This window comes from Oenanthe melanoleuca, chromosome 3 (assembly GCF_029582105.1).
Source record: "Oenanthe melanoleuca isolate GR-GAL-2019-014 chromosome 3, OMel1.0, whole genome shotgun sequence".
Lineage (NCBI taxonomy): Eukaryota > Metazoa > Chordata > Aves > Passeriformes > Muscicapidae > Oenanthe > Oenanthe melanoleuca.
In genome coordinates this window covers 92,047,839-92,075,364 of record NC_079336.1, presented here as the reverse complement: position 1 = coordinate 92,075,364, position 27,526 = coordinate 92,047,839, and the positions used below count along the sequence as shown (strand labels likewise).

At 38.3% G+C, this 27,526-nt stretch overlaps 1 protein-coding gene across 2 annotated transcripts in view; it reads right to left on the bottom strand.

The window, feature by feature from the left end:
* The window catches only part of DISP1 (dispatched RND transporter family member 1), an 84,350-nt gene that overhangs the window by 44,824 nt on the left and 12,000 nt on the right, over positions 1-27,526 (bottom strand). Inside the window, exon 1 of one of the 2 annotated variants that reach the window (XM_056488553.1) lies at positions 19,366-19,465. The exons of the other annotated variant lie outside the window; for it this stretch is intronic. The gene's annotated coding sequence lies outside the window, so the exon portion shown is untranslated. Of the gene's footprint in view, positions 1-19,365; positions 19,466-27,526 lie in introns of those variants that run through there. 2 annotated transcript variants of the gene reach the window in all.

The window sequence follows — 27,526 nt, the reverse complement described above, 5'->3', positions numbered from 1 at the left end:
CCTACCAGCTTCTTTTTTGTTCTTTTAAGATTTCCAAAACTAACTGCCTAAACCTTCAAACAATACATGAAAGAGCTCCCCCTCCTTTTGGGCTCAACCAGCATCACACCTTCACCTTTCTTCATTAGAAAAGTGAAATAAGCACCAGAGCTAATATTTTTTTTTTTTTTTTAACCCCAGGAAAAAAAAAAAAAAAAAAAAAAGAGATCTAAGTGTTTGGAGTAAACAAGCATTGCTAGAGCCCACAGAGGACCTTTTATTTGAAGTGAGCTTTACTGACACACTAAAGAAGGCCTGACAGACAAGGCAAGAGAAAATGGTATTTGAGCACAACCTCAATGTTTGCTCACCAAGCTGCTTGCCTGCCACAGGCTTACCCAAACACTGCCCCTGCAATGTGAAGTCAGTAATTTCTGGCTGTCTCTTGGCAAACAGATGTGAGCCTGGGAATTCCTCGTACATTCAGATAAATCAAGAACCAGACCATTCAGAGCACCAGCCTGGATTTAGAAGGAGATGCCAGATTTCTGCAGGAACCTCTCATTTCACACAACTTAGACTATAAGTATAGCTACTGCCGATCATATGCAAGTCACATAATTTCCAAAACTGTTCACCAAGTTTGATATGCTTCCATTTCACCTGCTACTCTACAGGAAAAACCTTGAGACAAGTCTAAACTGTGAAACACCTACATAACATTCCCCTGTGGATTTTTTTTTAATGCTATCTGTATTCCTTTTGTATCATCCCCAGGGATAGTGATGCATGTCTTCTCAAAAAACTGATCTGGCATTTTCTACTGTGCACAGGTTCCCACACAGCTCTGACTGTACAGTACAAAACTTGTGTTGTCAATACAGAACTGCAATTGTACCTTCCTGAACAATGCTGGAATAAAGAAATCCTTTAGAAAAGCACAAGGTACACAAACATTGCATTACAGTTGTAATACAAACACAGATAGATTGCATCTCTGCATAAAGTCCACTTAACAAACCAGATTTTTATGCAGAAGATGACCTAGTACCAACCAAAATATCAGTGAGGTACCTGAGTGCTTTTCAAGCTTAAGGGTACCTCTTGAGATTAACATTGAATAAATACAGCTGGATACCTATTTAAAGATGGGATTCAAGAGCAGACTCTGACTAGATTACTTTATACATTCTGTGACGTATGTAGAAATTCAGTTGGACAATATTAATTTTCCTATTTCATCTAAGTACTATACAGGCAACACATGCTTAGTTTCTAGGAGATTCATTGGAATAGGATTTGGTTCTCCACTGGTTATATGAACTCTAGTATCAGATTAACTCTCTTCACACAGGAATTAAGTAATCTAAAGAGGATCAGCTGCTGAAATGTATTTAGGAGTACAGTATCTTTCCATACCCAGAATTTGAGGATCAGGACTATGAAGCAGCAAGACTGACACCAGTCTGCAAAGGAAACCAGGCTATGAGAATTGAGAGAACACCAGTCACTGTTGGTCATTAGAGACTACAACTGTGCAGTTGGTTTTTTTATATCCTGGCAAAGAGGAATGCCTGGGTATATGCCAGCAGTACCACAGCTGTACAAAGTTAACACCAACAAAGTACCTCCATTATCAGACATGGAGACAAGGAAACAGCAGCTGTGGAAGACTCCTGGCAGCCCCAGGCAGCAGCAGCTGCACAGCCATTTCATGGCTCCAAGGAAAGTTTGGTCCCTTTGCAATTCCCTCCCTTCCGGCTCCCTAAACTGCACCATGTACCTGTTCCAGGGTGTGGGCACTGGTAATTTTAATGAACCTGAGAAATCCATTTACTACCAAGCCATGAACCTTTACAGCAAGTGTTCAGATATTAAAACATGAATATGCTTTTCATAATTTAAAATCATACATCACAAAACAGCCTTGTTTAGTCTACAGATTTAACAGCCACTAGCAGATACCATTTTAAAGAGCAATGCATGCAAGAGGTACCAACCTTTCCAGCCAGAACTCACAGTCCAGCTATTGTAAAAAAAAAAAAAAGTCCAGCCTCAGTAAGGTTGCTCCATTTGTCAGAGGATATTAAACTTTGCATATGCTCTTTCCAAAACAAGTTAAATATAAATCTAACAGAAAAAAAAAAACCTTTGAGAAAGAATTTGCTTTAGAAACAAAGCCAAAAATAATCTAACCTTGAGGGAAACATCCCAATGAATTTTGCATGACTTGTTCTTCATACCTGTATGACACATCCATGTTTTTCCTCACAGTGAGCAAAAAAAAAAAAAAGTATCACATGGATCTGGTCACAGTACTCAAAGGCACACAGAGTTATTGCTAGGCATTAGAAGAGACTGTAATACCAGCCAGTGTTCCTTCCACCTCTCCAGGAGAGCTGAGTGTGAGCTGCCAAGCAGGACCAACACTGCATGGTGAGTGACCCTGAGCTCCTTGGTTACTGGCACATTATAAACCAGGGGTGAGAGCAAACTGCACACACATATCAAGGGGAAGGGAGCTGGAAAGAAGAGAGAGAAAGGAACCTGGAATGCCTGGCCCAGGGTCAGAGGACAAAGAATTTCAGAGCTAGGCAGTAATTTTAAGAGGGAAGTGCCTATCACGCAAACATGTGCTCATCATGCTCACCCACACACTTCCTCCTCAGAGAATAGTTTTAATCCCAATAAATTTACTGAATTCAACTCCCCACATACTTGCACAAGCTTGTTTGCTGGCATAAGGATGGTGACTATAGCAGGCAAAGATAGCCAGATGGGGGAGAGGCATTTCTTTCAGTGGCACTGATGATTTAGGTTCACTTAGGAGAACATGTGCATATAATGTGTATATTAGAGTACAAACTGCAAAAGCAATAGGCTTTATAGGACTAAAGAGAAACCTTTAAAAAATGCTTAACAAAAACGATGCAGTACACAGGATATAACTGAAAGGCAGAAATGCAAATCACAGGGATAAACATAATGCACAGTCTGCCTCTGAGTCTTCTGTACAAAAAATTTTGCTGAACTAGTTTTGAATTCTCACAACATAACAAAGCATAAACAAAGGGCTGTGTTCAAAACACTTACAAACTGAAATTCCAGTTCCCTACACACAGGACTTTCTTTCATTAGGACAAGATGGGAAAACAAGTCAGTGATTAGCATTCTAATTCAATACTAAAACATAGTGAGGTACAATTGGTAAAGGCACTGATGGGCATTTTCCCAGGTCCCTCGCTGAATGACTGCACTTTTTCTTTCAGAAAAAACAAGTCAAGAGTTCAACAACTTCATTATCTACTATGACTTTCCTCACAAGTGCTGCATTACTGAGCTCCTTGCATGGCTACTGTAAACACTGAGCAGGACCATTGATGCTCTTCAGATTATCAGTCAGAGCATGACTGAGAACAGCCAGGCTTCTTGTGCACAGAACACACCCCAAAGACTCCACAGCCATCAGGAGCTACTTTTCAGGTAAACATGTGAGTGACAGCAGATAAAGCTGTATTTCATTAAAATGGCAGCAGTGAAACCTTCAGAGGGAGGTAATTCATAGAAAACTCTGCTGTGCATCATGGGATTCTACACAGTACTTCACAAAAGCCTCATGATTTCAAAAATAAAACAACCGGTTCTGTTGAATTTCCTGTGCTCACTTCTCCTTATATTTAAAGGTGGAAAGAAATATTTCCCTCAGGGAAGGTGGGGGGGGGGGGCAGTTCATAATTTCTGGATTAAACCCATTACTATTAGCTGCAGAATAAAATTATTAGTGACAGGTTCACTGAATTACCTCTTTACAGAGGTCACTGGAGCTTCCTAGAAACCTAAAACTGCCAGTGTAAATTTAGCTAATAACAACTGAGTTTTTGAAACCAACTAAATTAGAGGTAAACATAATAAAGAACCTGCTTTAATACCCTAATCTAATCATGCACTGTAGTACAATACATTTTCATTTCTTCACTTTGAAGTCATAAACTAAGAAATACAAGAGTTTTGGCATGCACCACTATTACATCAACATTTTATATCCACAGATGTGGATGTAGAATTTCTATTGATTTTAAATATGCTCATTTCTCTTTGAACTATAACACAAATCAAGAATAATGTTTCTGGCAAGTACACAAATTGTAGCTTGATTGGCACATTTAAAATAAGATTATACAGAGGCTTAAAATAGGATTAAACAAAAGCTTTCACCACATAAAATTCTGTTATGAAATGTATCAATTTTGCAATAGAAAGAATCTGAAAAAAAAGAAGGTACATGTACAAAAGCTTTACTTTCATTCTGTGTTTATTACCACCGTTTTGAAGTTTGGCTCACAATTATTGACAAAGCACCTGAGACAGAAATTGTTCAATCCACCACTTCATAGGTTACACTTGGTTCTGCTCAATCTTCCAAGACAGTTCATAAACTGTGAAGTTTCATGTAAAGTACATACAGAGTCCTCAAAGTCCAGCCTGTGTTTCCCCCTTCCAAGGAAGTGACCTCACCACCAGATTATAAAGTCCTGTTTCTCTTACTGGTGCTCTCTGTCGCTCTGGTCCTGTAAATTTTGCATTCCTAGGAGTACAAAGGATGCCCTTCATCCCAATCCAGTAAACAGCTGAGTGGTTAAGAGTCCTCTACTTGGTGAGAAACCTCAGCTTGAAACCCTTCAGCTGGATTTCAGCACTAAATCCAAGTCCTCCCTTTCTCAGGGTTATCACACAGCTGCCCAGCTGTGCAGGGCATGTGCAGACACTGCAGTGGCACTGGGGCACTGGCAGGAGCAGCACTGGGCACAGCTCTGCTGCCCAGCACACCAGTCTGCCTGGCTGCTGGGACCACAGAGATACAGGATGTCACATCTGCTTAGACCAGGCTCTGCACTTCTCCCACAAGCAAGAAGAGCCTTCATCCCTGCTGTCCCTCCCAACTTCTGATGTACTCTGTCAGAGGTTACTCCAAGGACTCCCTAAAGTAATGCCATTCCATCCTAGCTAAAGCCATTTTGAAATGCCTATTTTCACACAGTGTAAAATAAACACCTTGAATTCTGCTGGTTCATAAGGAATTGACAGGTAAAATGGGGCTGTAACTAAATTACTGGAGAAGAAATGGAACACCCCATGAAAAGGTCATGGTAAATCTTATGCCAAATGAGGGTCACCTGTCACAACTGAGCCCTGTTCATTAGTATTGAACAGGAACCTAACAGAACTCTCAGTCTCACAAGCCTTAAATAGATTTAAAACATGCTCTGTTATGATTTATTTTACCAGTGGAACACTATTGTGCAAAGATCACAGAATCCCACTGACCCTGGTCATGAGTTTCATGGAACTATTACCAAAATTCCACAGTTGCCAGAGACCTTGAATCTGAAGAAGACTGATACTAATTTACAATTAAGAGACTAAACTACCATAGAGTGCAGATTTCTTGGTCTAAATTCAGTTTACTATAAATTCAGTTCCCTTTGTAATTTCTTTTTTCTGCTTATTATTGTAAGGGGTTTTGTTTTAATAACTAATATATCTCATGCAACAACTAAACATACCCATAACAGATAATGGTGCAAAAGGCTGGAAAAACAGCTTGGTTAATCAACTCTAAGATTCAGTATCACCTTTTGCATAGGATACATCTGATTCTGAACAAGACAGACAAACATGCTGTGTGCTGTGCTAGTCTCTGTATCTTTGTGGTAGAGAGTAAACCATATTATTCCACTTCTTTCTGGCACTGGGTGTCTAAATTGAAAAAATGACCACTCTCTGAAGTCTAGGGTAGGCAAATGACCTCACTGAAATAAGAATTTCTTTGAATTACTCCAATTCAGAATTTGCAGAATACTCTCAGTATTCAGAATTTGCAGAGGACTTTTAGTAAGAATAAGCCAAGAAAGGACAGGCATTTAAACACTGAAGTGTTCCTCATCCTGCTACAGAAACTTAGAGGTAACAAGTATTGATTTAAGTAGGTAACCCAAATGCTGAGAAATTTGCAGGGAAACTGAGGCACTGAAGTCTTGGAATGGTCTAAACTATCTCCAAATATTATTGTATGTTGCATTTCAGGAGTCTAGCTCCTCTTGCAGAGCAGCTTCTGCTAGCCTTCAGACATTAGGTGATCTAAAATTCAACAAACTCTGTCAGGGGCTGTGCTGAATTATCTGCCATCTGGAAACTGTAAAAATCAAACTTATAGGAAGGGACATGAAAAAAATACTATTAAAACACAACAGTGATGGTGAAGCTTGACAACCTTCCAAAAGATCTAACTGGAAACCTGCTTTTTCTGAAGACCCATACAACCTGAAGACAGCTGAGTGAGAGCTAAGAGCCCTGAGGCATGAGGTAAGGCTACCCAAGCAGTCTCCTACCTTTGGAAATTAAACTCTATTTCCTTCTACAATGAAATGCAGAATTTTTTTGTTTTAGCTTTTAAATCGGATAAAAAATATAGATCTAATTTTAAAACACTGAGGTTCTTTCCAAAAGTATAGTTCTCTTTATCCAACCAACTCTGTATAGTCTCTTTCTGAAAAACATAGCACTGCTCAAAATTAAGTTAAAGGATTATTTGGAGTTGTCTTGCATAAACACAAGCCAAGTATCAGCTTAAGTTACTATAATGGTCTTTATATAGGCTCATAAGTCACACAGCAAATTCTGGCAGAAACAGACCTCAGTCTTTGGACACATTTAGGTATTTGAACATGGTGCCAAAAATCTCCCAAAGATAAGTGAAATACACCAGGAAAACTGGTTTTAATATCCGAAGAGTTACTCAAGCTCAATCGAATTTATCAAGATAACAAATACATTTTTCTTGCTATGCAGAGAACAGATGAATCTTTCTGCTCAATCTCAAACAGCTGTTGAAAATAACAGATGCTGAAAACTCTCTAACAGATTCTACAAAAAATCTTTTATGGAGCAAATTACTTTGCAACCTAAACACCACACCAGAGTTCCTATAATGAAATCAATTTTTATGCCATGGTCTTAATTTCAGTTTATTTCATGTATTCATTCAACATATAGCCCCTGAGCTTTATATTCAAGAAGTTCTCACACCAGCAGTTGTCCTCCATAAAGAGCCTTGTTCCCTTAATAATGCTAGTATTTGCTCAGTGAAATAATAGTTCCTGCAACCTGTCAGAAAGGAGCTGAACAACAACACACTCTGGTCTGCCTCAAAAAAAAAAAAAAAAGCAAAACAGCCTAAAGAAGAAAAAAAAGGATACACTTTCAAAACTTTGTGTTTTATTCTACATAGAACAGTTTATGCTGATTTTGTGTTCCAAAGTTGAAAATGGTAACGTTTCACCAGTTTACTGAAAAGCTTGTAATTTTTTCACCCAAGGTTTAAGCCAAATGTCTCAGCACTGGATCCCAAACTTTAATTTCCTTCTACTTCTGCTATTGTTATGCCAGCACTTCTAAATATTTACCCTTCCCAGATTCCTAAAATGGAAGAAGCCAGGGCTCTTTTGTAGTGCAGATGATTTGCACAGACCCCAAGCAGTGGAGAAATTCTCACGCTTTCATGGGAGGGAACTGGATTTAGGGGACACTTTGCTCCTGACAGGGTAAAGTAATCTTTAATAAATTTAAACTGAAGGGGTTTTCTAACACAGAAGGATTATGTATATCTTCTTTATGCACAATGATAAACATTAAAGGTATTAGGAAACATTCCTTAGAGAACTGCAGATGTACATTTTTTGTAAAGTGTAGATGTGATTAAACTGCATCTAAAGCTGGAATTGTTTAGCACTCAGCTACTGAAAAATTACTTTTCTGTGTATGTCACTTCAATTTATCTTCTGAAAAATGATGCTGTCATTATAGAGAAGGATTCAGTAAAAGCTTAATCAAAAATGTGAAGGCAATACTAACAAAATGCAAGCATAAACAACATGAAAAAGAAAACTGCATTTTTATGCCTACTGAATCTTTTGGAGTCTCCATAGGAGCAATTTAGTCCTTGGCATCAAAGAGGGAAGCCAGCCTGGTCTTTGCTGGCATTACACTTTCAGCAAAGTGACCTACAAGAGAAATGCTCCATATACTGTTTATTAAATCAATCCCATAAAAATTCATGCTACAATAAATCTAAAGGAGATGTAAACATGTAAATGCTATGGAGTCATCTGAGACAAAAGCAGTTTTCCTATTTTTGTAAGCACACACTGAGATATATCCACCTACTTAACAGAAATCTGTTTCTAAGACTAGATAGAAGACTATTTAAAACTTGCTAAAGCCATTGATTGTGTCATTTTAGCTGAGGCTGTAAATAAAATTGTCAATATATTATAGTATTTATTTTGAAGTTGTCAAATTAACTAAGGAAAATCCTTCCAGAAAATCTTTGTGAGCATTGAGCCTCTTTTGTTATCAAAGTAAACATTTCTTTGTGTGTCTATACTATCTGATAAAGTTGGATTTTGCCCCCTTACAGATGCTGAAAACTTGGGGGATAAGAATCTAAATGAGATCATCATTGTCATGTATTACAGAATTCCTTAAGAATCCATACAAGTGCATAGTAATCAACAGAGGAATATAAAGAAACTTAAAAGTGTTTTTTGCACAGTGGGGAGCTACGGTTCCTCAGTGCTGAACTCAGAACATCAAAAATGAGGGAAGAAAACAGAGGCTGTCCCAATCTGCTTTTCAGTCCAAGGCAGTAAAACAACCAAGCTATAATTTAAAAAAAAGGACAAAAATACTTCAAAGGAATGGCTGTTAGTGCCAAATCCATTTCACACAGTTCCACCAGTCTATCAAAAGCAACATCTCTTTAGACTCCTGGTACTGCACCATTCCTCCTCACTTTACATGACCTTGGCTTCTTTCTCACCTCCTGCTTCTGTTTTTATCTCCTCTTGTCCTGAATTTTCCTAACTACAAAGCCTTCTAAAATAGAGGAATCAAAAACTTTGATGAAAAATTTCTAGAAGCAGCAGTCTAGATAGGGAAGGGGAAATCGGTCTCAGTCCTGCAGACAATGTGTAGAATACCTGTCTGCATAAACACCACTTATCATGGCAAGAAGTTTAGATGTGCAGGACAGTTTGAACAAATAGCCAGGGAACTGCTGTGGGCACACAGGTTCCACAGATCCCATTAACCAGTTTCACCTTTTAATCACTGCAGTGACCTGCACTGTACTTGCACCTCACACAGCACTCAAGTGCCAGTCACCATAATGCTCATTCATGAGGTGCTCCTTGAGTTCTCCAAATTAGGGTAAGATTATTTCCAAGCTATTTAACCCCTAAGGGAAAGAGCTGGAAAACAAAAAAAATCTGAAGTTTTGTTAATGAGGCTAAGGAAAAACTGCAATATACAAAGTCTTCATTAAAAAGACTGTTTTTACAGACTGACTTAAAAAAAATACTTCAGAAAATCCTTTCTAAATGGTTCTAACCTCACAGGTAAATTACAATACGGTTACACTTCACCAATTTCAGATCAAGCCAGGCAAGTACTTTAAATTCTCAAAAGACCACTGAACAAGCAATAGCTACTTACCACAGAAGCTTCTATCTTTAGAAAATATTGAAAACCAATGCTGGAACTTTTATCCCTTAAAATAGAACTTTAGAAAATAATAGTGGATATTGACAAATTGTAGGCACTTATTTTTCTTAATCTTTTTTTTATAGGTATAACATTTGCTTTAGAAGTCATAAGAAAAAAAAGAAACAATTGTTTACCTCTCCTTTTTAAAACTCATAGCTGAACATTTAGGGTTTGATACATCGAGTAGCACAGCTGCTGGTTTCAAAACCAGTAATTATGAGAAAACTTTAAAAAGCTAAACTTTCCATAATCTCCCAGCTGCAGTAACCAAAGGTTGAACACTACTGAGGACTGGACCAAACTTTGTAATACTCTTTATTCTGCCCTTCCCATTTACCTGACTTAAAAGGTATGTTTTCCCCAAATCTGAATTAAAAGCAGAGAGGCAAGACAGCTAGCTGAACTGGAAACTGTAATAGCATTACAGTTACCAAGATATGCAGCAAACAAATACATTGATAACACTGACTAGCAAGGTAAGAGTCCTACTTTCAACTGGAAAACCAGTTTTAAAGAGCAGTCAAGGTGAATTTGCATGGTGAGGAACAGTCTTAAAATGGGAAACATTTAGAGAGAGTTAACAGTTCTGTATATATAATAAATAACATCCAGACAACTGGCCACAGACACAATCCTTTCCAAACAGTGTCTGCTATTCTCAGGAATCTTATTCTCTCCAATGCAGAATGTATGATGTCAACTCTGGAGAGGAAAGGCAAAAGGGAACAGGAGAAGAAAAGGCACCTGGAAAGAAGTAGCCCAGTTTAAGGTAGGATGATAAGACTCTGAAAGCTGCTGCATAAAGAGAAATGCAATTTAAAATAATTCTTTGTGTTACTCTTCAATAGAGGACTTTAATGATAATGAAAATAAGAGAATCTGAAAAAAAAATCCAACCTCAAGCTACATAAAAAAGAGGATATATTCACAAGAAGAGATGCAAATACTTAAAGCCCTTACTTCCAATCATCAATGCAGACCATGACATTCTATGCCCGTAAGTCCCAAAATCTAAATTTCTATCATTTCTCCTCACTAAAAGCAAGAGAGATGTCCCTTTCTGGTTCTGGATTAGTTACCTTGAACACAAGTGAGCTGACAGCTTTAACAGCACCCTCCCAATACAGCAGAATTCAAAACAGAGCCTGCACAAAGCAACCCCATCCTTCCTTACCCAGCCACGAGTGTGACTCTTGAGAAACAGCTGACTGCACACAGACTGAAGTTGTGCTGGAAATCAGGCTCATGTGTTACATCTGAGGTACTTCAGGCAAGTGAAAAACTTCATTAGAACATTCCAAACAGGTTTCCAGGAACAGCAGTACACAGTACACTGAATTAGGGGCTAAAGGAAGAGGAGTTGTCAGTTGTAAGTGCACCAGAAAGAAAAACAGGAACACACTTCCTGGGGCTTTTTAAATTACACTTCAAGAGTTATTGTTACTAATAGCTGCTCTGAGCTGTAAAAACTGCAACCTTGGAGGGCAAAAGTCAAAGAAACCCTACTGGTTTTCCCCGGATTACTCACAGAATTAATAAGATCATTTGGAAGGCAGCCTCGAGGTTATCAGAAATCTCCCGTCACATGCCCACAGCAAACTCTTCCAGCATTTCTGCTTACAACTCTTTAATGAACTGCAGCACTGAAGCAGAAATCCTCTTGCCTGCTAGCAGGTCGTGCTGGAATGCAATTTGGCTACCTATGTGTTTTGTGTTTCCAACAGCAAAGTTACCAAAAAAAACCCCAACCAACCAGATAAGTCTTTAGCAATTTTCCACTACATGATTCTGAAACAGCTTTTTAAAGTGTATTTACCACTGAAAAAATAAGTGTCAAACCTTATGTATATATATATATATATATATATATATATATATTATTAGTGATAATATAAGCAAATTCTCTAAATTTTTCAGTACATAATCAAAGAGAACATTGCCTTAAAGTGCCATAGAAAGTGTTCCTTCTTCAAATATTCTTTAAAGCAATAGCACTGGCAGAGCTGCTCAGGGAGGTCATGGAGTTTCCCTCTCTGGAGACATTCAAACCCCACCTGGATGAGTTCCTGTGTCACCTGCTCCTGGAGACCCTGCCTTGGCAGGCAGTTGGACTGGTGATCTCCAGAGGTCCCTCCCAACCCTAATCAATCTGTGATTCTATAATAGGTCTCAAGCAGAAAGAAACAATGAGAACAGAGTTTGTAGTTGAACTGAGCTGTTTTGACACTCAGAAAATCCTAAATATCAATGGAACTAAAGGTGGACATGATTCAAACAGATTCTTGTCAAGGAATTGTAGGATTTTAGCTACAGGCATGTCTTCACTACACCATGCTTAGGTACCTCGAGGATTTTGGCCCAAGACACTACTTGTGCACAAGTAGGTCATATTCTGAGCACCTGGTACAATGAAGTTCCTCACAAAACAGACACCAAGGGGCATATCAAAATTCAGCTTGCCAGCCAGAAGCTCAGACATTCACTGTGAATTTGTGATGGGAGGTCAGAAGGAGAACAACTCAAACCCTGTCACTACAGGACCGCTTTTTGATATGGCCACAAGAATAAGCAGAAACAGGCAGAGATCAGACAAATAAAAATGACAATATCCATGGCAAAGCAGGATTTCAACTTGTCCTTAATATGTTTGGCTTGGTCAAACACCTGGCATTGCTGGAAGTGTGCATCTGGAAATGTTACACATCAGAAAACCCTTTCTTTTGGCCTTTTGGACAAACTTTCTAAGAGGAAAATGAAAATACTTGAAGAGGGTGAGCTTATCTGAGAGCCAGAGTAACATTAGAGAAGAGCAGAGACTGAATGCATGTCATTATCAGGTTGGAACCCAAGGATAATAAAATCCTCAAAACTTACTTCCCTCCTTAAAGTTAAAAAAAAGAGACCAAAATCCCCAAAGCAGCCTGTCACAGGTAAGAGGCTGAGTTAATCTTTTTAGCAATTTGAGAGAAACCAGTATTTGTGGAAGGATTTTGCTGGTTCAATCAGTACACTCATTGGAGATTTAAGATAATCAGGCATTGACTGTCACAGCTTAAAACAGTGTTTTGCAATATTTGACTTCTCCTACATCCCAGACAATCCAAAATGGATTCCAAGCAGGCAGAGAAATTAAGGGTCTTGAGCCAGTCACATCTGTATTACTTGAAAAGCTACAAGCAGCACAAATTCAACACATCTCATGAGGCAGAGAGAGCACAGACATCCATCCAAATACATTGCTCTTAGTTTCCAGAACAGAAAGTTAAATCAGAGTATAGAGTGAGGTGTTAACTGCTGGACATGGAAGTTGACTGTCACAAAAAGGGTTAACATGGAGAACTTATTGATCACTTGAACATGCAAATCTTTGCATGGTTTTTTTTTTTTTGTACATTAGAAACAGCCCTAATGCACTGAAATATCCTAAGTCATAAATCCTATTGCATGACACGCAATTTTCAGAAATCTCATGAGGCTGCTGTTGTCTGCTACCTGGGCACTGCTGATTCACTGTTTGTATCCATGTGCTGCAAAGACTGCTGTCACATGCAATGTTCTGAATCCAAGCTCTGCATCTTGTTTGTGTTGGCAGGAACTTTTGCCTACTCTTGACAGAAAAAGCTTGAGATAATGCTTAGACATTTCTTGGTCAGGGCAGATTCTCCCTTCTCCTCATACAACTTATGTCAGGGAGCAGGAAAAAAGGAGACAAGAGACAAATCTAGTAATAAACTCTCAGACCAGAGAAGCATGGGCATATAAAATTTTGATAAACCAAGTTACCAGTTATCTACATGTTTTACTCCAAAAAAGATGGAACAAAGGATCTCTCCTGCTTTCCCTGTACTGCTACACCACAAGCTTGGAGAGCTGCATGTCCTGCCTTGGATTCACTGATATCCATCCAAACCCAACAGCAGCTCTTGGCCCCACTTTTTTTTTTTTGTGTGTGTGTGTTTTTTTTTTCTTTTTTTGTTTTTTTTTGGTTTGTTTTTTTTTTTTTTTTTTTTTTTTTTGTTTTTGTTTTTGTTTTTGTTTTTGTTTTGTTTTCTTTTTTTCTAAACCTTGTTCTCTTCATCAGCAGTGAAATGTACCAAATTTGCCATTTGAACAGGTGGGTAACAGCAGCTTACCTGTCTTGGGCCTTCAGCTACCTTCAGCTTTGGCAATTGCTCAGTACAAATATTCTTTTATCTGGAAGATGCTTTGCAAGTTCAAGCAACACAGTGTCAGCTGGAACACCCAACAGATGGGACAGATGTGCACTGGCTGATGACATCCATGGCAGTAGGGATGCAGCAGACAAGTAAATGGTTGCAAATCACAGAGGTTATGGAAGAAATTGACTGTCTGAGAGAAGTTGCTTACAATGATAAGATGTGAGGATAATTTCCATTATCTGAAAATAACAGTCAAATCAATTTTTTCATCTGTCAATACTGAAAAAAGACAAAATTTCACACTAGGAAAAACAGGTGTCATTCTTAGAACTACTGGTAGCTAGAGACATCCATTACCCTGACACTTTTGTTGTAGTTTGAGCCAACCAAGTTTTGCCAAGAGGCAAAGTTTCATCCTGCCATTACACAGGGAGTCCAATGACTACTAGCCCAAGACCTGTACAACTCTCTGAAATTTGCCCTGCAGACCCCTCTGTCAGAAAGGTCAACAATGACTTTTTTCCCCTTTTGAACTGCTTCACCAGTAACCCCCTCATTTGATTTGTATGATACAATTATAATCTAATTTCTGCATCTTCTGGATGATGACTTCTTGTCAGAACGCTGTTATCTTGAGACTTTTAAACCAAGATGCAATTTTTACACAACAAGATTAATAGGAATTATCATCACAATCTCATTCTCTCCACAAAGTAACCGGTATGGATTATTTTATCTACAGTATCTTCAAGCAAAAATTTTCAAGTCTGAAACAATGCAGTGAAAGACAACATCTAGACACCATATTTGTGCTTATAAATTACCAACAAAACAATTATCAACAAGTGTCTTGATACTCAGCTTCAGGCAGCATCCATTGAAAAAAAATTATCGGACAACTTCTTAACTGCTCATGCAAACTGAACAAAATTGACTTGATTTCAAGAACTGAGAGTAAAAAGCTTTACTCAGTGGAAACCTCAGGAGTGATGGGAAGGGAGCAGACATGGCTTCAAAAATGACCTGATATTATTTCAGCATCCCTCAGAGATTATCACTGGGGTAGGAGACTCCCAAGGACATTCCAGTCAAGGCCTCTATGATACAGTTTGTGCTGGGTGTGGAAAGCCACAAGAATTAGCTGTCCAAGGAAGCATGAAGCATCTCACTGATTTTACCTACTACATGAATATAAAGTACCTTACTCAAAACCCAAAATGTAATCAAATGTGTGTAATTGAAACAAACAAAAGTTAAATATTTGTGTGCAACTGATGGCAGATTTCTAATACTCTTAATACCTGATTAACATCAGGAATATGATTTCATGTTTATCCAACCTTTATTTGAGGTGGAAAATAAACCAGTACAAAGTATTTGTGCTCATTTAGGAAAATCACATCTCTGCAAAGGATACTTATGAGAAAGATCAGAACAAAGTTTCTCATTATCAGAATATTATGCCACTTCACACTTTCTACATTGCTTTTCTAGGAAATCAAATTTTTCTTAGAGTGAAAAAGCAGTTGTAACTGGATTGAAAATAAACAGTCTGAACGAGGGAATCTCAGTGTAAGTTTTAAAGTGGAGCTCTGCATGGAATTTCAACAAGGTAATTAGATATAGACCACTTCAAAGTGGGACATGTCTATACTGATCACTGAAACACAGAGTACTGCAGAAAGGGAGCCAGTACTTCCAACAACATTGGAATAAAATGTGGATTTTTTAAAATCTGTACTCTACAGGAAACATAAGAACAGACAGAGAATATCTGAGCACGTCTGCTTTTCATTTTTTTCAGCTAGCATTATTTATGCCTGTATCAAAAGCTTCTTAGGAAGCACCAGAACTTACCTGTTGGCTCCAAATACCTTAACATAATTAGAGTACTTTAAATTTTAGTTATGCCATGCTTCCTCACCCTTCTGTGCACACTGCAGGGACTGAAGATGCAGTCTGCCTTCCCTCTTGCTGACCTCAGCTTGTCCTGTTGGAACTCACAAGTGTGAAGGTTTCCAAGTCACAACTCCTCTTCATAAAAGTTATATTGTCAGTATATTAATCTGTCTGCTGCAGAACTGGGACTTACACCCCTCCCGTCTGCAAGCACAAGTAAAAAGTGTTTAATCACAGTATTTGAGAAAAGAAATGGCTGCTGGGCTCCAAGTTAGCTGATGTTGCAAAACAATAGCTAACACAAGTAATAGGGCAACTATCCACTGTTTTAGCAGAAAAAGACTTCTATGTGCTACACAATATCCAGAGTTTTTTAGAAGGAAGAGGAAAACTCAGTTGTCTTTATCTTAAAATAGAATTTCTACTTCTCAGATTACTGGTTTTGGGTGGGGTTTTTTTTGTTTTTTTAAAATAACTAAATCTACAGTTCATATATATATCCCAATGCCCAAACATATATTTGCATCAAAAATGTATTTTGTAGACTGAGGTGCACAGACTCAATGAACTGAAACTTTGCCTGTGATGACACCAGCCACTTGCAAATAGAGTCTAGGTACACTCTCAGAACTGGGAATACAGGCCAAAAGCCCTGGCTCCCTCTCTGGAGACCTTGACAGAAAACAAAATTTCACTTTTAGGGTGGAATACACAGAGAAAAATAATATACCTGCCTTTTATAACAGAAATTTATTTGGATAGATGACCAAACAGGTCATAGCTTCAAATTACCACTATGAGATTCAGGGTGATTTTTGGAGCTGTTTGTTTGTTTTTAAAATACAAACATACACACTCCTACACTCATATTTTGTTCAATAAGCTTTATAAAAAAATCTGCCATATTCTGCAGCTTTGCAAACTGAGACCATATGTGAGCATTACACACATCACAATAAAAAAGCAAGCTGCCTGTTCAGCTGAACATCTCTTCCTGAACATGGACACAGATGGAAGCAGCTGTTGCCACTAAATAACTCACAGAGCTAAAATGCATCTGAGAAACTGCTCCATTCCCCAGGCAGGACCTGCTGTTATGGACAGCAGCAGAGCTGGATGGGATAGAAAGTAGATGGAAGTAGTGAGGTGGTTTGTCATTCCCCCTTCATCTCCTGAAATGAGCTCTGCACAGATACTCATCAAGCTCCGAGAAATGAAAACACAAATACAAACACCACTTCCTCCTGGAACTGCTAAGCTAAGCAGAAACACAAAGTGCACTTTTATTTCACAGCACAGCACAAACAAGAATTAGGCTTTTTGTACCAAACCATTAAAATATGCAATTTGCCCATCAGGTCACTGTAGGAAAAAGTAGTGAAAAAAAAAGGAGTGTCTGCAACACTGGCTTATACTGGAAAAACAAGGAGGTGGAAGGATGAGGTAATGGAAAGAGGGAAAGCAGTTTATCACCCCACTCACTCTCCTCTCAGAGAAGACTCTGAGCACTCAGGAATAGCAGGGGACTATGCTCCTACTCATGACCTTTCTTTGAAAAAGTGCAGTGCAAAGTCTCAAAAAGTAAGAGTCAGGGAGGAGGCAGAAATCTGGCATTCCAGCACTCCCACTCCCAGCTTAAAACTTCAAGGCAGACCTATTGCTATTTCACAGTCTGCTGATTTGCTCTACTTTCCATCAACCATGAATGCTTAAGAAATCCTAATTTAATCTCTGCTTAATGTCTCAGGGTAATCACGTTAAAATTTTGCTCCTGGAATCTTTAACATCATCAGTGGCAGTAGTGGGCCGCTGAAAGTGAACATTCAATAAGAAAAACAAAACTAAGAATATCCTTGCTGGAGGAAAGCAAGCCAGAAGATTTTAGAGACAGGTTAGTTTTATTTGCACATTTTTAGACAGGCATGTACATTTAGGAGGAGAAATCACATGTAAATCAATACAGAAATAAGACAGTTCACTCCAGTATTTATTAGGTTAGCAATGGTATTGAAGCATATGTGTTTATGAATTAGAAAAGGCATTCCTGCTTTCTGCAGCTCATGAAACCATTTATCTCATAGAAAGCAGCTATAATAGTACACACTGCAGTCTGTACAACTGTAGATACTTACATTTCTGTGACTGAAATACAGGAATGATTGTGATAAATCAACCCACAAAATAAGAATTTGTTAAACCTCAAAATCAACAAAATATCTGATTCTTCAGATAAAAGTATGATTACCACAAAATGGACAACTCTATAGGGAATGCTTTCCCTAGGAAGGAGTTTATTTTTTGGTTTTTTATTTTAACTGTTTGAACAATGTTTCACATTTGAAGTCTATGACATTTTTAAGGTAGGTTTCAGACATGGTGGAGGCCTCATCTCTGCATCATCAATTCTGCACCATGTAGCCAAATTGTCTGATCTCCAAACAAACTATGCCTCTTATAAACAAAGAACTGCAATTTTTGCATTTCTACAAAGCAAATAACTTTGTAGAAGTACTTAGTGCTGGATACTGCTTTCCCTGTCACAGAACTACTTTGTCATTAAATGACTAAAACTGTCAAGGCTTACATGAGCACACACTCTCTCTCTAACCTTTAGGTATTATTATATAGGTGTAGTTCTGCTTGGATATGTAGAAGGTAAATATTTCCAACTACTGGCCCTTTAGAGATGTTGAGTGGATAATGTGAACAAGAGAACAGGAAAGCACACACATGCAAGTTTTATTTGCAAGTTTCACTCCCCGTTCTGTCACCTAAAAACTTTATATAAATTTTCCACTTCTACAGAGAAACCATGCCAGTATCTTCACCCAGACATAGTAATTCTTTCCTCAAATGAAAAAGGGTTAATTCCAAATTTCAAGCATTCCTATAGCCACCCCTTCATTAGTTGTCCAGGCAATGAGGCAAACCAAAGGAAAAAACCCCAACAAGTCCACAATTCCATGAATCACACAGAAATTGTTTCCACTGACAGGGTTGATGTTCAAGTGAAGTACTGATGTCATTTTAATGGCACACCCTCCCCTGCTGCAGGACCTCACTCTCCACAGCCAGTGTCCAGCTTCCATTCCATCCAAGCACACCCTTGAGGTCTGCACTTCTGCAGCAGGCTGCACTTCTGTTTGCACTATATTTTAAATAATTTAATTGTTCTACCTGCTTTTTAACAGAGTCAAATCAGATATAACAATAATTACAAGCAGAACAATGAAAATAACAAAAGGATTCAGTAAAAAAAATCCTCAGTTACTTAATTGCCTTTTAAATCCCATACATTCAACTTTGCTGCTTCTAGCTCTTAGAGATAATTATGGCTCATTTGACCAGTTCTAGTTTAAAACTCAATTACTGTACTTGTACTTACCTTTAATGCAACTGCCACACAAGACCTCTTCATCGCTGTTCTTGATTGATTTCTCAAGTCTTTCTCTCAAAGTAAAGTTCTTGTCAGTACTGCAGCATCTTTCCCCCCAGTTCCTGCTTTTCTTCTCCATCAGCATCGAGAAACCAATTTCCCATCATAGAATTTCCATCTACCCTACATCCTAACTCTCCCTAGTAAAACAGCACTCTTGTCATTCTGACTTTCTCCTTTTCTGGAGGGGAGAAAAAGCCCACCCATACCAAAAAGACACCGAACTTACAGAAGTTATTTCCCTTGCAATAACTCACACATTCCTGAGCTTGCAATTTATATTCCTACCTTACACTGTTTTCCTCTCAGCTGTGCCTGCATCTCCTGGGTTTGCACACAGCACCTTCATTTTCTTCCCCTCACGTGCTATGAGCAAGGTTCAGCTGCATGAAGCCACCAGGCATCTGGCATATGGAAATAAAGCAGGAGAGAGAGAGCAAAGCCTTATTACAGACAGATGTTGCTGCTCTTACTGCAGCTCCATGCTCAGGAGTCTCATTAGAAAGAATATTGCTCCCAGTTGCAGCCTAACAGTAGAGAGAAATACAACAGAAGCAAAGCAAGTTGTCTGCTCCTGACAAGGGAACATTCAATAAAAATCTAAATTTGGCACCTTAATGTCTTTGAAATCAATCAGCCTTTTAAATTCCCTGCCACATGATGCTAACCGTGGAAAACAGCAAAGTTTAGTGCGCTGCAAATTTTTATGGTTTTCAGGAACTTTTAGCTGCTCATACTATTAATGCCAACAGAAGGACTATTAGAAGAGAGGTAAATATCTTCTATTTAAGATGTTAAGGTTTTCATGCCTCTAGCTCAAATAATTTCACACTCTGAGACAGTAAGATTCCATGTTCTTCATCACCTTGCCTTTTCTCCAGCTTAAGAACTATGCATTCTCTTCCTGTTTATTCTGTTCCTCCACACTTGCAAAAGGCATCATTGCTCCTTACACACACCCAGCACTCTGACAGGCCTTGCACAAATAAAGATTTGACTTCTTTCTGCCTTCTCATAGCTATTCAGTCCTGCCATCTCCATCTCATCCCTCCTCAAACTACCAAAATATTAGAAAAAATAAGTGAATAAATGGTACAGCAAAAGGGTACTGAACAGCTCTCTCCTTTCTAATAAGGCTTTTAATTCCTTAGGCTAAATCAGATGTTTCTCTTCATGTTAGTACTAGCACCAAGTTAGTATTTCCTTTCAGTACTAAGATTATGGTGCTACCAAATAGTAATAAATCTCAACTAAATATTCTCAAGAAATTAAGTTCTAAAATTAGACTTGAAAGCAGTATTTTTAAGAACCTCTAATGACTATTAGAATGGGGGAAGATATAAAAAAAGGAAAACTGACTGAAGTGGTTTCAAAGAGCAGTGTAATTATAGATGAGCTTCTAGCATTTTATGATCACAAAAAGAAGCTATCTTAAACTGAATTATGACAAATTGTTCCTTCTCAGGTGTAGAACAACACAAAACTGGTAATACCAAAATCTTCAGCTGAGGCAAGGTATCTTCAGCAAAATTTTTTATCTCTATTATCATCTTGTGGTCAGATGGCTATTACATGGCCTAGCAAAACTAACTTCAATGTAAATATATTTCTAACCTGTAGCTAAAGAAAACAAAGTAAACATTAATCTGCATCAGTTCTTTTATTTTCATTTGCAGAACGTGAGAGTGTAAGTATAAAGTGCTCTCCAGAAGCTTTAGGAGATGGTACAATTCAGCCAGAACATCCCAACAGTGAAACCACAACCACAACCTCTAGAATATGGGAGGAGGGGAAAGACAAACTGCCTTGCAGACCAGTCCCAGAAGGGCAGCGACCTCTCATTAATTGACATTTGTAAAAATCTTTAATTCAGGCATTCAAATAAAACCTTCATGATATGCAAAATCTCTGTGTAAGAACACTATTCCTAAAAGGTGAATATATAAAGTGGAGTACAAACATACCAACTGGAACACTGGGATGAAACACTCAGATCACTGCTTCTTGCTCAAGACAGAGGGATTTCTGTAAGAACACTTAATTTTAGTCAACTACAGATAAAGCGCTAAGGTTATAACTATGTGAAAGAACCCATCAAAATTCAAACATGCTCAGATGAACTGCTCTGTAATTCCATCTGAGAAATTCTGGAGTTTTTTGCTAGAAGTGCTGGTTTTCCCTAGCTCAAATAGCTACCTATTTCTAATATTCCAAATGAAGTCATCTAGTTGAACTCATTTTCTAATTGCCACTTAGATCCAAATCAACCATAAAGACACAAAAAATAAAACAGAGACACCAAAACCTAAGACTATCCTGGTAAACAGTATTTTTGGTACCCAGGCAAAGCACAACCACAAGAATGCAGTCTGGCCATGACAAAACTCTTGATATCCAGTCCCTGCCTCCCTGACTGACCCCTGATCACCCAGAACATTTCAACAATTTCTGCAGGTTTGCCCCGAGACATTATTGTGACTACAGCGTGATACAGAATAAGCTATCTCCAGCTTCTCCCACAAATGGAAAGCTATAGAATATTTTAGTAGTCCAAGACCAAATGCTAATTTTTAATCACATTTTACTGCCATCATCTTTCAAGAAAAACCTAAATATTTTCCCAAAAAGTACTTCTTAAATTAGATATTGTAAGCAATATATGAAATTCTTTCCCTTAGAAGCAGGATCTCATTTTGCACAAGTTTAATATAGTCCACCTAAAAATGCACTCTATTTCTTGGGCAAAGTTAATTCTTTGTAAATGTAAGTATTAAAGTTCAAAATCATGTTTCTTTCCAAATAACTGAAACATTTCTTTAGCAAAGCAGCAAACTGTAGTACAGCACGAACATTGTCCTTTACCACTTTAGCAGATAATTTCATTTCACCATTTTATTTGTATAAAATACAATTTTATTGTAACTACCTTCCAGTACTTCTCCCCTCTAAAAATTTTACTGTTTTGCAACACTCTGGAAACCCAACATTTCACTTTGAAACAGCTTTGAAATCTGGCTTATGGCCAACTTGCAACTGATACTACAGTTTAAATACCTTCCTAGCAAAGTTGCACAAACTTCAAAACACTCTGGGATCAGTCATTAAAATGTTTTTGTTTCAGTTACAACACTAATGAAAACCAAATGCCTACATTTATTTTAGCCAGCTTAATGGTCTAGGGACTTTGCTTTAAAGGAGAGCTCTGAATCAACCCTCATTTACTTGACTGAACAGATTAGCAAAACAACATTGCACAGAGATACGGAAAATATTTTTAAAAGGTTTAATAAGAGCCTTTCAGCCACAGATTCAATTATGGAAGCCCAATTAATCGCCTCAATTTTCTTCTTCTCCAAAGTCTTCAATTACAACACACTCAGAATGATGCACTTTTAGCTGCAACTTTACAAGGCTCAATTTGCAAACAGATTTAAGACCCGAAACTAATGCTGTGCTACAGGATAGGCTACTGCAAATGAAATAAGGTACAAAATACCAGATCTTGCCTGAAGTTTGAGCCTTCCCAAAGTACCTGCTTGTGAAAGATATCACTGTATCTCCCAGTTATACACACGCCACATTCACTGGACATGGGAATATTTGGGGTGGGAATTGCAGCGTGTTAAATGAAATGCTCCATACAAAGCTGTCATTCAGCTGAGAGCCGTGACATTCTACTGCTGCTTTAATCCATACCTTCCACAATAATGCAAACAAATTCTATGCTGGTTTTGTACAGCTTCAGCAATTCAAAATGAATTGATGTCTCTGCAACATTTTATGCCTAAATTCATTTTTGAGCTTTGTACGTACTTCCCCACAGCAAAGAATACCTAAGGTCTGCTGAAACAAAACCAATACAAGCTATCACAAATATCTATGTTTCAGTAACACTGTTGACCATTATTTGTATCTCAAGATATTTGGAGCATGCACCACCTGTTTCCAACTAGCTCTCACACTGTTCAACCCCACGATTAATGACAGCTGCTAAAAAGTCTAAAATATCAGGGAAAACAAATAAAAGTTTAACAGCAGCTATGCAGGACTGAGGCAAGCCATGTTCTTTTTGCTAAATACGAGTCATTATAATACACAATACTCCAGTAATGTGTATTTGCACTTCACAGACTCCCTTCACCACCATTATAACTCAAAAGTTAAGAGTTTCTGTCTGCAGGAATGCCAGCACCTCTGTGCAACAACTGTTTCCAGGCCAGGAGGGTGAGCAGGCTGCTCCTGCACTCCCAGAGTTTTAAGATCTAAGGAATCCCCTAGCAGAGACTTCCCAGTACACATCTCTAACATGCACACCCATCCTATTTAGCCAGAAACAGAAAACAGAGCAAAAAGCCTGCTCAAGAAGTGACACTAAGTGCACAAATGCCAATCCAAAAAGAAATTTTAAATTAATGAATCTCAAATCATCAATTTTTTACTCCCTAAAATGTATAAAAACTGATATATAGCAAGAAAATAAAGGTTATAGGTAACTGATGAGCCAGTAAATAGACTTTATAGCATCCACTTTAAGTGTATTGCCACTATATTTGAAAGCCCATTTTACTTATGAACACTGGCATTCTTGCTATGCTTTCAAAAGTATGCAGAACTCTCCCTGTGTAAAAATCCTTCTTTCTAGAACAGCAAGACATTGAACAGAGTGACTTTTTATATGCCTAATTCAGAGTTTCACAAAAAATCACATGCTTACAGTAATTCACTTGATTTCTCTAGGAGATTTTTTTCCCCAGAAATTAGAATACAGAATTCTGGTACTAAGTAGCTGATAACTGCTTTTTTGTTAATCCCAAAAGGAGGAGAAAGGAATAATACAGGAAAAAATAGACACTTAAAATTAATACATCTATGTTTCATAAAAAAGAAAAAACCCAATGCAACATAAAAGTCTTCCAAGGTCTTAGGTCTCTGACCTGGTCATGACTTTAGAGATGATGGACATCACATCAAGAGCACCTCAAGTAAAGAATCCTTTCTCAAAGTTTCAGCTAAATTGTCACTAAAAGCAACAGGAAACTAGAGGAAATAATTCAGGTATTTAAATCAAAATTAAAAAAAACAGCTGGGAATAATTTCTTATTCCTTTATTTTATAAATCCACATACCTGCTCTTTACTGCTTTGAGAGAGAATCATGGCATCCTGTTTATGTAGTTATTTCTCTTATGTGGATAGGAGAAGTAGGAATTCAACCACGCCCTTTAAGAACCTTCAAAAATACCATTTCTCAGTATGAATTTTCTCAGACCTGGCAGCCTGACAGAACAGTCACAGCCCCAGCCAGCATAAAGGTCCTCTCATGACATTTCAGATGGATACAAAAATGCCTTCATTTATTAAATTGACCATACCTGCCTATCACAATTCCTCTCAGGCATTCAGCACAGAAGACTAATAAAGAGCATGTGGATCAAACAAGCAATACCCCCTGAGAACAAGAATAACAAATTCCTGCAAGAACACAGTTGGAGGTAAGTTCCTGCTATCAAGTACTGTTTGCATAAAGCAGCACAGAAGTGCAAATCATAAACTCCCAGGAGACTCTCATATCCCATCTGCACACAAAGGGAACTTTTAAGTTTTAAAACCTTACTCATGGTTTGGGACAAACTTCTCAAATATGACTCTTCTAAGCAGTAATACACATTCATTCCTCTCTCAAAGGAAAATAATTACATCAAAAGCATATCACAGAGAAATAGCAATACTGAAGACTTAAATCTCATAAATTCAGAATATAAAGATTGATTTTTATGGCTCATAGAACAAGCTTCAGTTCTTGCACATGACAGGGGATCTTTTATGTGCACACACCTTGAGGAAAAACAGACAAATATTTTCCAGCAAAACAGAACTTGACACTTGTCATATATTGAGCATTCTCACTTTAAAGCCTCATGTAATTTAGTTCAACACATAACCCATATCACATGACCTGTTCCAGAAGAGTAATATGAAAGCAAGGAGAACTTAAGAACAAGGTGGCTGCTCAGCTTCCTTCACATTGACACACTCATAAAAGCACCTTTTGGAATAAGAACAAAATTCTGAGTATCTTTTTTGTTGTTTGTTTTTTAATCCCAATATTCTGCATCTGGGACATTTTCTCACTGTGTATTAAGGGTCAACCCAAATGCATTTAATAGAGATTACTCTGAATATTTAGGATCTTGATGGCTGGTAGTGTCAGCATTGAAAGCTGGCTGTTGGGTCAGGCCAAGAGGATTGATGGAAAATGAGGTAATTGAACAGATGTACACAGCACTTTGGGTTTTCTTCCCTGTAACTAGGGCCAAATGGCTTTTCTGTGTACAGCACGATCTCCAGGTATGGGAAATCAACTTATGGGATGATTGGGAAAAAAAAATCAAAAACCCAACACACTAAACAAAAACATGGTGGCTTTTAACCTAAAAATCTACTTGGAAATTAGGCTTGAACTGCCATAAAAGCATTTGGTCACTGGTGATTATCAGAAGAGACAAACTGGTATTGTTAAGACAACATCTAATAAAATGAAATAAGCATGGACTACAGAAGGCATTCACCCCCAAGCACTGTCATGTTTTAACACCCTGATGAGCTTATACATTTGTGGGATATGGGCTATATTTGAGCAGCATTTGGAGCCAATACCACATCAGGCCTCACAACCTGAAGCTAGAAATTCACTTCTCAGCAATTCCAGTAAGTCTCACAACTTCATTTAGTCCTGGACATGTCTTCAGATCCACACCCACTTTCCTCCCAAAGAAGCTGATCTTAGGTCAAACAAAACTAGACTGCAGCTTGTCTCACTGCTCTGCAAGGGTTCCCTCCCAGGCACACACCCCTGACTGGATGTTTGGTTACAAGGAAGGACCCAATGAAACTGTATTTCTACAGAGGTGCAGAAAGTACAGACTCAACATTGCTCATTCTGAATGAAAATTCAGATGTTGAATGGCGGTGGTATTTAGCTTGCATGAATCACTCAAGATACTCTGCACTATATCTATAAAAGCAATGAAAGAGCTCTTCTGTGAAACATAAATAGTTTCAAACACACCTATCTCTGTACCTGTCACTCCACAAAGGCACCTCTGGCTATTGCTATGGATACTAAACCCAGAGAACATCTTGTCACTTTCACCTGGAAACTCAGACCTACTGCACTAAAATTAGCACACTGAGGGTATTTAATTTACACTTTTTAAAACACACAAGACACTTTTTGTAGAGACATTTCAAGGTTTTGGAACACACAAGGTATAAGGCTACCACACTTTTCTCAAAATACTTGTAATAAACTTTACATGTGAGGTAACTTTAAAAGGTTGACAGCAGAGCTCATATGGGAATCAACTGACACAGACTGACCATGCCCAGGCTTCTCCCCACTCAAGAAACCCCCTTTAATTATGAACTGGAAGGGAACAGGCTGTGGAGTTACACAATTAAAATCTCAAAGAATGTACACAAGGATCAATTTTACCAAGAAAGCTGCTGCAATTCTTTAATTCTACTAAAAGTGGTCATCCATTTTTAGCAGCTGCTTCTTCAACAGGTGTTTCTCTCTTACCTTTCACTTTCCACAACAGGACATTGACCTTTTCATTCTTTTCCACTATGCTGCCTCTTGACTTTTTGCTACTCTTTTGGCTGCTTGACCCAAAACTGAACCAAGTGTCCTGCAGCAGTTGTTTGTCTTATCCTTAAGGACTGCACAGCTTACAGTGAGACATGAGCAGCACTTAGTGACACCTTCACTGTGACAAACACAGGGTTTGTTTTCTTCAGCTTTCACATATGCCTGCCCACACCTCTTCCAGTGTGACCTGGGAAAGGAACAAGTTAATGTTTGACTTCTGGTTTAATCACATACTTTTTCGAGTGGTTACTTGACAGCAGTCTGGTGCTGTGCAGGTCGTTTGCATGGGTTCCAAAGTCAGCAGTTTGTATTCCTGAATCAAGATTTGAGAGGTTACATAAACACATTTATCTCTGTGGTCTTGATTTTGGAAGGGGAGAAAAGTGTGCAGCTAGGAAGGAGAAAAGCAGATGCCTTGGAAGGCAGAGAACAGATCAGAAACATATTTCAAGTACTGTATTATGTAATACAACATACAAATGCTCTCTCATGGGCATTTCATCTATGTATGCAGGAGTTTTATGGCCTGATTTCCTTGTTATGCCAGTTCTGAGCCAGAGAAAATTCACCATCCCCTTTTCCCAATCACAGCAAGTCTAGGACCTCTTTGCCTCGTGCAAGTACATGAGATGCAGCACATCTGGCAGCAGCAGTTCCTTAGTTCTAGGTGTGTGCACTCCCTCCCTTATTTCAGTGCTGACTGACAGGACACCAACACACAACACAGGGCACACAATCAGCAGGGTCATTTTACTGCAGAGGGAATAAAGCAACCTGAACAACTGACAAGCTAATGCAA